The sequence below is a fragment of the Nyctereutes procyonoides genome, unplaced genomic scaffold, assembly GCF_905146905.1.
Source record: "Nyctereutes procyonoides isolate TBG_1078 unplaced genomic scaffold, NYPRO_anot_genome, whole genome shotgun sequence".
Lineage (NCBI taxonomy): Eukaryota > Metazoa > Chordata > Mammalia > Carnivora > Canidae > Nyctereutes > Nyctereutes procyonoides.
Window position 1 is genome coordinate 26,514,886 of NW_026575135.1, and position 16,201 is coordinate 26,531,086.

Sequence of the window (16,201 nt, forward strand, 5' to 3'; positions counted from 1 at the left end):
GTTCTCCAAATGTAAAAGCATTTTAAAAAAATTAATTTATACAAAGAGCTAGAGGTCATTTTCAAGAAGCTCCAGAGAATTGAGACCAAATCAGTTATATGGACTTCAGTGATTGCAAACGAGGAAAGTCAATTTCCAGTGCTAATATCATGGAATTTAATTTGATCACTCTTATTAGTATAATTAGGAGTAATACTGCTTGGAGGCAAGTAGCTTAATCTATAAAGGAAGAAGAGAAATTTCAATCCATGTAAATTTACTTATCAATATTTTACATGAAAGTCATACCTTGTATTTTTCCCTATGGTTGCAGTTAATTGTAAAAACAAGAGTCAGATATCCATGCCTCTAGTTTCAGGGTAAAAAAAAAAAGAGAGAGAAGGGGGACTGGGGACTTGCCAGGTGGTCTGATATTGCATGAGTTCTTTGACTTACTTAGAAGCTGAGATCATAAATGTGTGACATAAGGAAAGGAATGATGCAATTGAAGGAAGAAAATCTGCTTACAAACAGGGGACATGTAGCAAATATTTCAACCCCTCTGAGCTTTGTCTTCCTTAGCTGTAAATTGGTGACATCTCTGCCTTCTCACAGGGATGTTGTGGTAAAGATTTCACTGCAGATGTGGGGGTGTGTTTTGGCTGCTGTCTTCAAAAACTGGGAATTAAGCAGATGAGTTTCCAACCTCTGGTAAATTTCTCTTTCGCTGATTTTATTCAAACTTCTTGAGGCCAGTATGATGGAAGACTGAAAACTGTATCAGATTCTGTTGCCCTTAACTGTCATTTTAAGGAATCAAATACTTACTGCTTGAGTTCACTTGCTATGCAATCTTCAATAGCTAATTCCCAGCTCAGTTCATTAGGCAAGGCAGAGGATGTTGGGTATCAATTTGAAAAGAGCAGACTGCCAGGACTTTTGTCCCTTCTCTACTTTTTACCTAGTGGCAATGGCACTTTTCTCTGGTTCAGCTTCCTGATGTATGATAACAGTAACTATTTCATTGGACCGGTGTGCAGCATCAAGAGTTCCAGCAGCAGCAAGAGTTAATGCTGTGTATTTAAAGCAATTAGAGCAGGTCCTGATGAATAGTAAATACGACCTTGTTTTTCTTAGGCATTAGGTATATTCTCTGAGGTTAAGTTCATCTTTATTTTTTCATGGCTTTATTGAGGTATAAGTAATAAGAACTGTAGATACTTAATGTATACAATTTGATAAGTATGGACATATGCAAACATACATGTTACCATCACCACAATCAAGGTGATATTTCTATCCAACATTTTCCAGAGTTTTCTTGTGCCTGCCTTTTTTGTGGTAACCCAATTAGAAAATGGGCAAAAGACTCAAATTGGTATTTCTCCAAAGACAACATATAAATGGCCAAGATGTATATGAAATGTATATCATTATCAGGGAAATTCAAATTAAAACTATAAGGAGATATCTCAAACCTATTAGGACAACTTGAATTTAAAAACAAAACAAACAAACAAACAAACATAAATAAATAAATAAATAAATAAATAAACAAATAAAATAAAGATAGCAAGTGTTGTGAGGTTGTAGAGAAATTGGAACTCTTGTAATAATGTTGGTGGGAGTGTAAAATAGTACAACAGGTGTGGAAAATAGAAGGGAGATTCCTTAAAAATTAAAAATAGAACTATGTGGGGTACCTAGATGGCTCAGTCCATTAAGTATCTGCTTTTACTTCAGGTCATGATCCCAGGGTCCTGGGATCGAGCCCCATGTAAGGCTCCCTGCTCAGTGGGGAGCCTGCTTCTTCTTCTCCCTGCCTCCTGCTTGTGCTCTCTCTCGCTATTTTTCTCTATCAAATAAATAAAATCTTAAAATAATGAAAAAATAAAGATAGAACTACATGATATAGCAATTCCAGTTTGGGAAATACACCCAAAAGAATTGAAATCAACATAAAGAGATATCTACATCCCTCATGTTCATTGCAGCACTATTCACAGTAGACTAGAGACAGAAACAATCCAAGTTACCATCAAAAGATGAAATGCGTTAAGAAAATGTGATATACACATGCATTGGAATAGTATTAAGCTAAGTGCCTCATCTTAACATCCTACGTTTTTAGCCCAGTGATAGCCATTTGAATGAAATAATATGAAGAAAAAACAATAGTTCATAAGATATAAAATATACTCATAGAATTGCCTTCCTTATTTTTACATGTATACATACAATTTCCTTAGCTTGAAATCCTTTCATATTAAAAAAAATCAGATGTTTGGAATATAAGTTAAGGAAAATTTTATTATAGTATTTCATTTGATCTGATTGTGCTGTAACTTTGTGGATAGGAATCTTGGGTTTTTTAATTTGTTTTTATAGAAAGGTTAAAAAATGTGAATTACCATTAAAATGTTATGAAGTTCAAATGGTTTTTGCCAGCTAAAGTATTTCATTTATCTATCACATCAAACTCATTACTAAAATGAATGTGAAGCACTAATGAGGTAAGTCCCTGAGCTCTCATTCTTGTTCTCCTTTATTCTATTGGCTGAATGTTGTTTTGCTGGCAATTGTTTGCAGAGCGGCATTTATTACCTGTGATCTTATAGCTATTCTCTGTGGGACCATCTAAACTCTCAGTATGTCTACCCACCAAAATCTGTGGTCTATTTTATAAGCAAGAAGAAAAATTCAAGTTTCCAAAGACATCAGGTGTAAATTCAAGTTTACGCATTTGGTAAAATTGAGATCATGATCAAATTATTTTGGATTAAAATATATGCATCAGCATAATACATTATTGTAAAGTAATTAATTTTGTATTCTCAGTAAATATGCAATTGTATCTATTTTATTTATTTTTTATTTAAAAGCAATTAATTGACATATAGTATATTATTAGTTTCAGAGGTAGAGTTTAGTGATTCATCAGTTGCATATAACATCCAGTGCTCATCATTAAGTGCCCTCCTCAATACCCATCACCCAGTTATCCCCTCCTCCCACTCATCTCCCCTCCAGCAACCCTCAGTTTGTTTCCTATAGTTAATAGTCTCTTATGGTTTGTCTCCCTCTATGATTTTGTCTTATTTTATTTTTCTCTCCTTTCTCCTATGTTCATCTGTTTTCTTCCTTAAATTCCATATATGAGTGAAATCATATACTTGTCTTTCTCTGATGGACTTAATTTGCTTAGCATAATACCCTCTAGTCCTATCCACATTGTTGCAAATGGTAAGATTTCTTTTTTTAATGGCTGAATAGTATTCCATGATATATATATATATATATATATATATATATATATATATATAATATCTTTCTTATCTGTTCGTTGAAGGACATCCAGGCTCTTTCCATAGTTTGACTACTGCGGACATTGGTGCTATAAACATTGGTGCAAGCGCCCCTTCAAATCATTGTTTGTATCCTTTGGATAAGTACCTAGTTCTAACTACTGCTTAAAATATGTAACAAACTACCCCAAAATCTAGGGGCTTCACAGTAGCCAATTATTTAATTCATGATTTTGTGGGTCAACCTGGCGGCTCTTCTCTTCTGGAGTGGCTTAGCTGATCACTGCAGTTATTTGGAGGCATGATGGGCACAGTCAGCTAGGATGTTTACATTCTGTAGTATACATTCTGTTTGCATACACCTACATATATATTTCATATATGAGATACACATTTCAAACCTATCCAGTACATGCATACGTATATGATTAAAATATAAACAATGCCCTTCCAAGGCATTTTATCAGTTTATATCTTTGTAGACATATCAGAAATCAAGTATATGCATAACATGATAGTCAAGGATATGCATAACAAATAAATCAGGCCATGGTGTGCTACCGCATAACTTATATTGACAGTCATATCACTCTGTTTTTCTCTGGTGAAATTTAAGAGTTCCACTCTACAGTAGAGTTTTATATTTGGTTGCATAATAAATTATCACCAATGGAATGTGTGGCCAGCCTGCTCTGTTTATATACTGTCCTATCTGAGGCACTGAAGAGTAAACAAAAAAAGGTTTAGGATTGAGTAATTTAAAATCTAGTTGAAGTAAACCTCACATACATATCTGCATTTAGCCTAAGTAGAAACATCTAAGTAAGTTAGTACAATTTGGGGCATAGTACATTTGGCATGCCTCCAAATAACTGCAGTGATCAGCTAAGCTGCAGTGATCTAGCTAACTAGAGAGACTCAGGGAAGAAGACACCTGGGGGAATTGAGTAATGAGTTTCTTATGTCATGAAGTATACATGGATGAGCAAAAGGGAATAATAAGTGTGGAGGTGAAGTGAGATAGGTATGTTGGAGAACCAGGAAACATGTATAAAACATGTATAAAAGGAAACATGTATAAAACATGTATAGAGTAGTGAGGTTAATGTCATAAGCAAGGGAGGGTTACTTGATGTTTGTAGGAAAGACATAATCCAATGTGATCGTCATACCTGAAGGGACCTTGTCTATTTAGCAAGACTTTAAATAGCTCAGAAATATAAAGGTGGATTTTAATCAACCTATTTCAGTGTGTTTAATATAACCTACTTTTAATCATTTTAAACTTATACCTAAGTATCTAGAGATAGGTTTTGTACAAATGAGTCTAGTTTCTTCTCCTAATTATATATACCATAAATAGTTTAAAAACTTATTGATATAGACATGATTACTTAAAAAGTGTACCACAAAATATCAAAAGTATGAAAATTATTATTGTAATTAAAAGTAGTCATTGGTCTTTAATCTTAGTTTTCTTGAGTTTTTCATGACCTTTTTGGAGATATAGAATTAGAATTAAAGGTCTCAAGTTATCTTTAGGAAATGACTCTTTGCAACACAGTGCCAAATGGAACTTTTCCTATTATGTTGGAGATTCTTTGCTTTGGGGAGTGGTTCCCGTAGGCAACACTAAGTGCTAGATCATAAGCAGAACATAGTAAGATACTGTAAAACTAGATATTTATCCAACTCCAGCCTATATGCTGATAAAAGAGAGCAATGGTGAAACAAAAACAAAAACAAACCCTACAAATTGGGAATTTATTTGGAGAGAGAGCTGTTATTGGGCAAGTTATGTGAAGTAAAGTTAAGAGAACTATTCAGAGATGATATCTGTGTCCTTTAAATGTTTAAGGATACAAGAAGCGTTTTCTGATTTAAGCCTGAAAATGTCTACAGGTTTTAGTACCTGTGGCAGGAGAGTGACATGAGCTGCATGGGAGAAGAACAGAACTTAAATCCTACAGGGCAGTTTCCTCTGGGCTAGAGTTGAACCTTGTGGAAGGCAGCATGGAGAAAGTGATCTCAAGAGAATGTGTTTGGTATAGACAGCTAGCTAGAGGCTGAAGGGCACCTAAGTGGCTCAGTTGCTGAAGCATCTGACTTCTGCTCAGGTAACTATCTCAGGGTCCTGGGATCAAGCTCCACATTGGACTCCACTCTCAGAGAAGTCTATTTGTCCCTCTGCCTCTCCTCCTAGAGCTCAAATTTTCTCTCTCTAATAAATAAATAAAATCTTTAAAAAAAAAAAAAGAAGAAGAAGAAGAAGCTAGAGGCTTAGAGAGCAAGTCATAAAAGCCTAATTGGAAGAAGCTTCATTTTCATCAGGGAGCTAAAGGAAAAGTGGCTTTCAGTGATGATTATCTTGAAGGTACTCCCAAAATATTCTTTGAGCCAAAGTACTTTATTTCAGCAGTTAACACAAAGGTGATCTTGATGTCGTACTACAGTTATACTGACTGCATAACATTATGCTTGTTTCCTATAACCCATTAGCCTGCACATAAGTCTGGGAATAGATGTACTAGTCAACTGAAATGTAGAAGAGGAGGTAAAGCAAACACAAGAAAGAAACTGTACATGAAGTATTTGAAAGCTGCTCTGACAGATTCAGGTCAAAGCTGCCTGGAAAAAGAATAGTTCGAATCAAATGAGAGAATAAAGTTTTGTCATTAGACCAGACAGGACTTTTAAATACTAGAATGTGATTATAAAAGCTTGGGGATTTACTCAATATTTTCTAAAGTGAGAGAGATGAACAATTCACCAAAGCAGTTAGAAGGTTTCCATATGAGAGTGGGTGAAATTGCTTTATGCTTTAATTTTGAATCTACTTCATTTAATCAAGTCTACCCTAGTTCATGTAACTTTAGGTATATAAACTTTAATCTTCTCAAGATAAGAAATTATATTGGTAGATTGAGGGGAAATATAATAATACAGTGTATACACTTAGTCACAGAAAAAAATAACCAGTAAAATGTAGTTGTATCAGAGCTAAAATAATATAATACTTAAGTATGGGGGGACTGGTAAGTCTTTGAATTCTGCTGAGATATAGATTAAGAAGACAAGTGTTAGATTCATTATTTTAAATGCAAACCATTTTGGGGGGGCACCTTTAGATATTCTAACCTATTTAGAAATGCTATATGTTTTAGAGTAGATCAGCAAAGTCATACTCAATGGCCAATTATTTTCAGTGAAACTATGCTCCAGTACAAAAAATAGCTTAAAACCTTGGATGAGGGGGCAGCCCAGCTGGCTCAGCGGTTTAGTGCCACTTTCACCCTGGGGTATGATCCTGGATATCCGGGATCAAATCCCACATCAGGCTCCCTGCATGAAGCCTACTTCTCTCTCTCTCTCTCTCTCTCTCTCTCTCATAAATAAATAAACAAACAAACAAACATATAAATAAATAAAATCTTATAAATAAATAAATAAATAAATAAATAAATAAATAAATAAATCTTCAAGAAAAAAAAAGAAAGTAGGGTCATTGAAAGGTACGCAGCAGCCACTGCTCTGTAGCAATTTTGCAGTCTAACTGAATATGTTGCTAGTTCCAGAAACCTCTTTATCTTGCTTTGCATTTGTCACTTGTAGTCCAAGGGAATAAAATTCTTTAAAAAGAAAAAACAAACCTCTGGGTTTCTTACATACCAGTTTATAATCTACTCATTAAAAGAAATCCACGTGCACTAATCTCTGTGATAAATTCTTTCAACTTTGGACTTTCTGTGAGACAGCTGTGGAACATCATCTGTTAGACTTAATAGAAGTCTACTTTTTACCAGAGAGTACCTCAGGGGCACACACTAAAGAACTTTAGTACACCTCTGTCTGTCTTAAAGGGTCTATGAGGCATCACTTAAAATTTTTTTGGAGACTTTAACAAAGAGAGTTTCAATCACACCCTTGGCTTTATATTTACTCTGAGGCCACATTTTCCTGACAACTTTGCAGATCTAATTATTTGCCCTGAGTCTCTTTCCTATTTTGAAATTCTTTTGCATGCTGAAGAGGCTGGGAATAAAAAGTAGTTTTGTTTTGTTTTTTTTTTTCCAAACTTTAGCAAGTCTTGTCTCTTTTATAAACTTTTTCTAAAGTTTGCTTGAAAACTAAATAATTCCTTTTTAGCTGATTTCTATTTGTATTCTATCATACATAACTAAAAGGAACCTGGTGGCACTTTAAAAATTCAACATGGAAATATCCTTGGCAAATTCAATTAGTTTGTTAGATGTATTTTCCATTTTTCATGTTACTGTAGGTGACAGTATAGCCAAATTTTCTGCCACTATATAACAAGGATCCTTTTTCCTCTGGCTGAGTGATATTTTTTCACTTTCCTTAAAGCCTTCACTGATAACTAAAACAGGGATGCCTGGGTTGCTCAGTGGTTGAGTGTCTGCCTTTGGCTCAGGTCATGATTCTGGGGTCTTGGGATCAAGTCCTGCATTGGCCTCCCCACGGAGAGCCAGTTCTCCCTCTGCCTATGTCCCTGCCTCTCTCTGTGTGTCTCTCATGAATAAATAAATAAAATCTTAAAAAGAAATAAAAGACTAACATGTACAACTCAGAAGTCAGCCTGTGTCACTCTAGCCTCATTCTGTTGATTATAAGTGAGTCACTAGAGCCAATTCAGAATTTAAGGGTTTTGGCTCCAGTTTTTGATTAGGTGAACAGGAAGGTCACAATATACAGAAGAGTTTATAGAGTGAGAGATAGTATTATAGTCATCTTTGTCAAATAAAATTTGCCACACCTGTAATCATTAATATGCAACTTATCTCCATGTTGGCTACTATATATTATTTGGGGGAAAAAGGTCCTATTCTTGAATTGACTTCATTATGGGATTCTTTGTGAACATACTCTGGAATTCGAATTATTATTCAAATTATTTTTTGAATTAAAAAACAGGTTCTGTAAAGGAAAGATTAAAGGCTTTGTTACATGTATCTGATGAACTAAAATAACTTCCATAAAACTCTTTTCATTTAATATTTCCATGTTAAAAAAATAAAAAATAAAATAAATAAAAATATTTCCATGTTAAATTCCATTTAAATGGATTTGGTATTAGCAATGTGAACCTTGACCAAATTATGAGATAACAAGTTTGTTTTTGATGCTGTCTACTTCTTGTGAGAGACCAGGTCACCTGAGGGTAACCTGGATAAATTATGTAGGGTACTGATAAAAGTATGGGACATTTGGTCTCATGGTGCATATAACCAGCCCCATTGTATGACCAGTCCTCTAATTTGGCCTAAAAACCCATTTGACCAAAACATCCATGTGATCCAAAAAGCCCTGTGAGTTCAGAACAACATGTGACCAGAACCCAGTCATTTAATGCCTAATCTTCCAGCTTGCTTAGTCCTATCAAAATAATTCTTTAAATTTTCTGTTATCTACAGTCCATGGACTATCACTATCAGCTCTTCATATCCTAATTACACAGTTAATACTCCATGAGTCTTCATTATAATAAGCACCTTTACAAACTGTCATAGTCTTTATGATTCCCCCCTACCTCTGTTATGCTGACTTGGAAACATTTCCGTTATCGTTAAAGACAACTATCTTCCTACTCTATGTCTTCCACTGATCACTTTAATATTGCTGGGAGAAAAAACAAGAAGACAATTTGTGATATAATTATGTGTCCTGAATAGATTCGATTTTGGCTTGATTAAAATCATGGCTATACCTAGAAGCCACGGGGTTCAACCTTCAGTTAATGAAAAATCCTAGTGAGAAACTAACTAAATAAGCTGATGACTAAGTGCTGTGATAATGTTGAACTCTGGACTAGTTACTAACTTTTGTTTAGAAAGATAAGAAAGGAAATGAATGAATATTCACATCTGTTACCAAAATTTTTAGTTAAAGCTTTATATGTTCTGCGACTTGTCACAATAAAGTTCATGTTCTGCCTAAGTTTCTTTCCTAAAGGAGAAAAGGGCTTTCTTCCTACAAATTTAATTTTTTTAAAGATTTTATTTATTTATTCATGAGAGACGGGGGGGGGTAGAGACACAGGCAGAGGGAGAAGCTGGGCTTCTCCCTGGGCTGAAGGTGGTGCTAAACTGCTGAGCCACCCGGGCTGCCAGAAGATTTATTTTAGAGAATGTGTACCTGGGGGGGGGGGGGGGTGGAGGGAAAGAATCTCCAGCAGCCTCTGGGCTAAGTTCAGAGTCCAACTCAGAGCTCCATCCCAGGACCCCTGAGATCAGTACCTGAGCAGAAATCGAGGCAGATACTTAACCAACTGAGCCACCCCAGCGCCCCTCATTGACTCGCCTTTCTATGGTAATGTCTATTATAATGATTTTATGTCTGATTGGACATTATATCTCAAGTCTTTAGGAGAAAGATAACTGATCTCTTTAGTTTACAAGCTTTTAAATGGAGGTAAGCCACGTGAGAGCAACAGCTGGAAGAGAACTCCTCTGTACCTGGTCTGGACTAGATAGTGAGATCCTGGACTTTTGGTTACATATGTGATGAGATGTGATGAGATGTTTGGAGTCTTCTGAAGTGAATGAGTATATTCTGCATATGGAGGGATGTGAATTTTCACCAGAGGGCATACTGGAACCAATTGTATTTTCCAAAGATGGTGCCAACAGTATCTGCCATCCCACAAGATCCTCTGCCATATGATCTTACCACTCCTCCACCAAGAGGACAATAACCTTTCATTTGAATGTGGGCTTTCCTTAGAAGCTTATAATACATGAGAAGTAGTCAAAGTGAACCTGCAGGTCTTTGGAGGCTAGGTCAGAAGAAGCTTTTTAGCTTCTGCTTGTTTTCTTTTGTTTTGCATGTTCTCTCTCTAATTCTCTCTCTCTCTCTCTCTCTCTCTCTCTCTCTCTCTCTCTCTCTCTCTCTCATTTCTCCCTTTAAGAACTGAGCTGCAAGATGATATAAGATATTCAAACCATGTGGAGAGACCACATTTCGGTGTTCCATATTCCATCCTCAGCTGAAGTCTTGGAGACCTCCCAGCTCAGGTGCAGATAGGTTAATAAAGAAGCCTCCAAATGACTTCAGGCACCATTCATTTGTGCTATCCCGCTGTTTAATTCACTCAGCAGAGCTAACCCACCTTATGCCCTCTCTGAATTTCTCACTCACAGAATCATAAACTTCATAAAATGATGGTTATGTAATGCTGTAGTTTAGGAACCATTTGTGACATAAGCTATTGATAACTAAAGCATCAGGAAGTGATATTTGAGTTTTGGAGGTCTTCCCAACATTTTAATAACTCCTATTTAGTGTTATTATGCTCATGCTTTTGAGGATTAATCCAGCAGAGGAATATCTTGAAACTAAGCTCTGACAAAAATGAAGCCAAAGTATGACAGCAAATAACCACAAGAGAAGAGGGAATAACTGGAGTTGACAAAAATATAGTCGAACCACAGGAATGTATAGATTAAGGACTTATCAGGGCAGTGCAAGCTGTCTTCAAATATGTGAAGAGCTGTCATGTGGAAGATGGATTCAACTCGTACTGTAGAGCTCGAGGGAGCAGAACTAATACCTCCCATCGGAAGGTCCAGGGAAGCAGATACTACACCTAATAAGAGTAAGTATTTTTCAGTAATCAGAAAAATAAAGTTGTGGACTGCTTTTTGAGGTAGAAAACTTCTGTAATTTTCTTTGCGGGAAGCCTGGATATTGTAATTGTGGTACTTTTCTAGAGAAACTTCTTGTTTGAGGTAGAATATTAGAATAGTTCTTCTGAGAAACTCCAACCACAAGATTGTGTAGGAGTCCATAAAATACCCTATATTTTTAATAGTAATCTATATTCAGAGTTTAGGTTTACAGAACAGTTAGAAGACACAGCAAAACATCACATACAGGTTTTCAGTGACTTGTGCTTTCAAGGACAACAAAATGCCTAGTAATTACTCAGTGCCCAATAACAAATCCAAAAAATACATACTGAATAAATTAGTAGAACATCTATTCTGCCTATGCATACAGGCATCAAAACCTAAAGCTGATGTGATTTTATTTATATATAATTCCATTTTACATACATATATATTCTTTTGTATGAATTGCCTCATTTTTCTGAAGATTTGATGGAACCTCCATGAACATAAAACACATAATAAGAAAAAATACAGATAAGCCCTGAGTAATTTAGATGATACAGAGAACAAGAACTATAGGAAAGTTAACACTCAGGTATTCAGGATTTGACAGCTTAAACTGATTATAGACAAATAGGAGTGGAGAGGAATAAGAAGGAATCAAAAGAAACATCATCATCATCGTATCATCATTTAGATTATCCTTCTCTCTGGGTGGCTGTTATTAAGTATTCTTACATCATGATTGTCTCTTTTAATCTTCAACTGATTTTTTAAAAAGATTTTGTTTATTTATTTGAGAAGGTGAGGAGGGGAAAGGAAGAGGGAGAAGCAGAGAATCTCAAGCATCCTCCACACTGAGCCCAACATAGCACTTGATCTCATAATCCTGAGATAATGACCTGAGCCGAAACTAAGAGCTGGACGCTTAACTGACTGAGCCACCCAGGAACCCTTAAGCTGATTTCATAAAGAAAGCTAAGGTTTAGAGAAAGAGTAGGGCATGGTTAAAGTAACTTAGTTAAGTGGATTAATTGGAAAATGAACCCAGACATTTTATGATGACTGAGCCCAGTTTATTACGTTTTATGGTTTATGTGATATAGATGAGATCTGTATTTTTATGGTATAGGCTTTAGTTATAAAAAGGGATGGATATTTTATCAATAATACATCCCCCAAATACCTTCCTTGCTTTTGTTCACATTTCTATAATCATGTACTTCCCTTTGATTCTTGATACAATAGAAGATGTAAATTTTCTCCGTTTATCTGTGAATAATAACATTCAAATGGATTAGCTAATACATTTGGCTAGTAGACTAAATAGATCTCCCCAGTTTAGGGAGCTGGAAAGGTCTGGGCACTGTGGAGTTGTCAAAAAGGAAAAAAGGTCATGAAATTCAAGAAAGTAAGGCTGACACAGACCAACATCTCCTAGTTAATAATATTCCCCACATAAAAAGATCTGCAATATATATTCCAGTGAGGTAAAGAATATAGAATTGTTCACTTTCATTTTGGAAGCATAAATCTTAGGACCAGCAAGTCAACAACATATGATTTGCACAATAGGTAGGTAAATCTGCATCCCAGTAAAGGGTGGATATTATTGGAATATAGGGGACAAATATAGCTGATATTTCAATAGGTAAATCTTTCTGAACATGTAGAAAAAACTAAGGTAAAGAAAAGTTCTCCAAATTTCAAATGTGAATTGCTCAAGTCTTCACCAGAATATTTCACTGAAGACTAAAGAGAATGTGCAGATATTTAGGCAGGAGGTAAGAAAGTCAGATAGGGATGCTAGAAGCTGGAGAGAGAAATAAATCATTTGGAATATTTAGCTCTTGCTCAAAGTTTTTTGAAATATTTTATACCATCCCAACAAAATTCTCTTAGGTGGAAAGAAATGAGAGTAAATCATAGTCTTTTGTTAGTTTGGTATGACACTACGGATCCTAGGAAGTTTATGGTGGGGATGCCAAATGACAGTTTATATAAAGACCAAGATTCATGAGGTTTGAACTGTTAGATTTAGCTGTAAAATGATAGGTAGAAGGAATACCTTTATGTGATTTGCCTAGTACAGAGAGTTCAAATTCAGCTTTCTATTTGAAGTTCAAATATTATAACAAAATTATATTTTGGGTATTTTTCATAATCTAGACAAAATGTCCCTCACATGCAACTCAAATTTAATGTGAAATCCAGGACAGGTGGACAATTTTAAGAGACTGAAAGTTCTAAATGTTTTTACTTAGCAAAGGAACTAAGATTCTAAAGAATCTATTTAGATATTTTTCTCTTCTGTTATTATTATATATATTTTTTTACCTCCTATCTTCTTTCTTTACTAAAGCAGTTATAAAAAAACATGCATACTTACAGAATGGACCAGTTGTGTAGGTAAGTTTCTAAGATCTCACAATTTAGTATTTATACAAATACTTCCAACAATAAGAATAACTCAGATTTACTTGACTTGCTATTTATCAGGCACTGTGGTATCTGCTTCCCACTCATTCTCTCATCTAGTTCTCACAAAAGTTCTGTTAGGTATTTACTACTGACATCTATCATATTAAAGATGGGAAAATTAAATAAATAGAATTATTCATTAAAAATTTTTGAACAATTTAACTGGTTTGAGAGAGATTGTTTATCTCAAATGAATTGGTAAGCAAATCCCTAGACTTAGCTGCATTTTTCTCAATACAGAAAAGTGCAAAAATATACACATTTAATGAGTTCTATAATTTTTTAAACAGTAACTTATGGTTAGTTTAAGGTTGATCATCTATTGCTCAGATCTAATATTTTACAAAACTGATTTGTAGAGAATATGTACAGATCTTAGGGACTTTTGTTAGTAGGTGATTATAAATATTATCTTTAAAATTCTAGCTCCTGTAGCACATTTCATATTTCATTATTTGGCACTATTTGGCATCCTTAAATCCTCACAAAAAAACTTTTGAAGTGCGTTAAAAGTGCATTAAAGTGTAAAATGCATTAAAGTGCATTTAATTAAACAAATTAGAGGAGTTCCTAGATGGCTCAGTCAGTTAAGCACCTGACTCTTGAATTCAGCTCAGGTCATCCAACTCTTTTTTTGTTTTAATAAAGATTTTATTTATTCATTCATGAGAGACACAGAGAGAAAGAGAGGCAGAGACACAGGCAGAGGGAAAAGCAGGCTCCATGTAGAGAGCCCAACATGGGACTCGATCCAGGGTCCCCAGGATCATGTCCTGGGCCGAAGGTGGCACTAAACCACTGAGCCACCCAGGCTGCCCAGGTCATCCAACTCTTGATTTTGGCTCAGGTCATGATCTCAGGGTTGTGAGACCAAGCCAAACACTGGGTTCTGTGCTGAGTGTGAAGCCTGCTTAAGATTCTCTTTCTACATCTGCTCCCACTTCTCTCTCTCTTAAAAAAAAAAAAAAAAAACTTTTAAATGAACTAGAAAAATATAGTTAGTGTATCCAGCATGCAGTGGGTAGCCTAAAGAGAAGAACTAAACATTCAAGGTATAATTTAGTCTAGACAGTGACCTCAACAGTTACTACTCATGCTTTGTCAATGTCCTTAAGTGATGTTCAAGATCGTTGTCCTCACTTTTATGTATTAGACCTTCCCAAATTTCTAGAGATCCCACAATTATGTGTAGATTATTCAAGTATTTATACAAATCTTTTGTTTGCTTTTTTTTCCCAGTCCCAGAATCCATTTATCTTCTTCATGTCCCTTTACTTCAGACAATTGTAATAGTAAATTGACTAATTGTCAATAATGTTCCAGGTAAAATGCCAAACACTTTATAATTATTTTTTGATGTGATTTTCACAAGAAATGATGAAAGATTACAGAATATTGTAATACAATCTTTACTTTTTAGAAGTTATTTGTCAGCAGCCAATGACAAAAGAGTGATTCAAGTTCAGGCCAAACTCTGGATTCTAGCATCCAACCATTGACCCCAGCCTCTTAGTGGTGAGATTGTTCAAGTGTGGGATCTTTTTGGTTGCCATTTTAGTCCCCTACAGAGAGAAGACTTCCTGTGTTAGCAGTGTCTTGCATGGCTTCTCCTTGCCTCAGTGTACTAAAGTGCTTGGTAGTGTAAGAGTCTTGATGTATTCAGCTTATAAAGTGAAAAAAATGCATTGTCCACACCTCAAAAAGTTTGAAACCAACAGAATTCCATTGGTCAAGTATTCTATTTTCAGATAATATGTAACATAACATTAAGCCTGATACTGTGTTTTTGTTATTTCCAGAAATGATGATTCAAAATGTGCAAGCTGTGTATTTGGACAAAATTAATATTTCCCAAATTGACAGTGGCTGTAATGGAAATAATAAAAAATGTACCATCCCCAATATGCTGGCACTGTACCCGTGGAAGATAAGGCTGAGTAAAACTGTTCCTTGTCGCATCCTTTATGAAGAAAAACGCTCACAACTTCAAAACAGTCATCTTCTTCTATGTTTTGTAAATGTGGCAAAAATGTATCTAAATTTTTTTCAGAAGTAGTGAAATTTGGAAACATTGAAAAGTGATACATAATATATCCCGCAGAGGTTGTTATAGAGTAATAGATATTAATAAATAAGCACCAAGTAATTCTTTTTTGGATAGTTTTAGAATTAAAGTTGTTCCTAGGCCAAGTAGACCATGGGGGTTTAGGACAATTTAGCTTTGCAAAAAGTTTTCTAAAACCGTCTGGCCTACATTGCTTTCATTAGGCTTGAACACGTAGCAATTGCAATTTACTCCCCGTATTTTCATTTCATTTTTCACCTCCTTCAAGAAACTAAATGTACGCTAGCAAAACAAAATTTTATGAAAAGATAAACAGGGAAGACAGAAACTTAAGCATTAGATGAATGCTTATTCAATTCATCTATAAATATTTATTCTCTTAAATATGAGGATTTTAACAATATCCTAATTAGTATTGCTTTGATTTGTACCTAGAGACAAAGTAATCATACACATCACATTATATATGTACATATACAAGGTAATTAAACAGATTAACTCTTGAGTGTATGTGTAGGATATTCAAATCTAATATTAAACCTTGAGGATCATCTTGGAACTATTACATTTCTATATCTCACTCAAACATTTTGAAAGTGTAGTCCACTTTTCTTTTCTCCAGAGCAGCACTTATTATTTCTTTCTTGTCTTATTATCATCCAGTTTCTTCTCCCAGACCTCTGTTGAATTGGTAATTTTTTATTAATTTCTTATTAGCCAGATCTAATTGCCTTGTTTCAGTT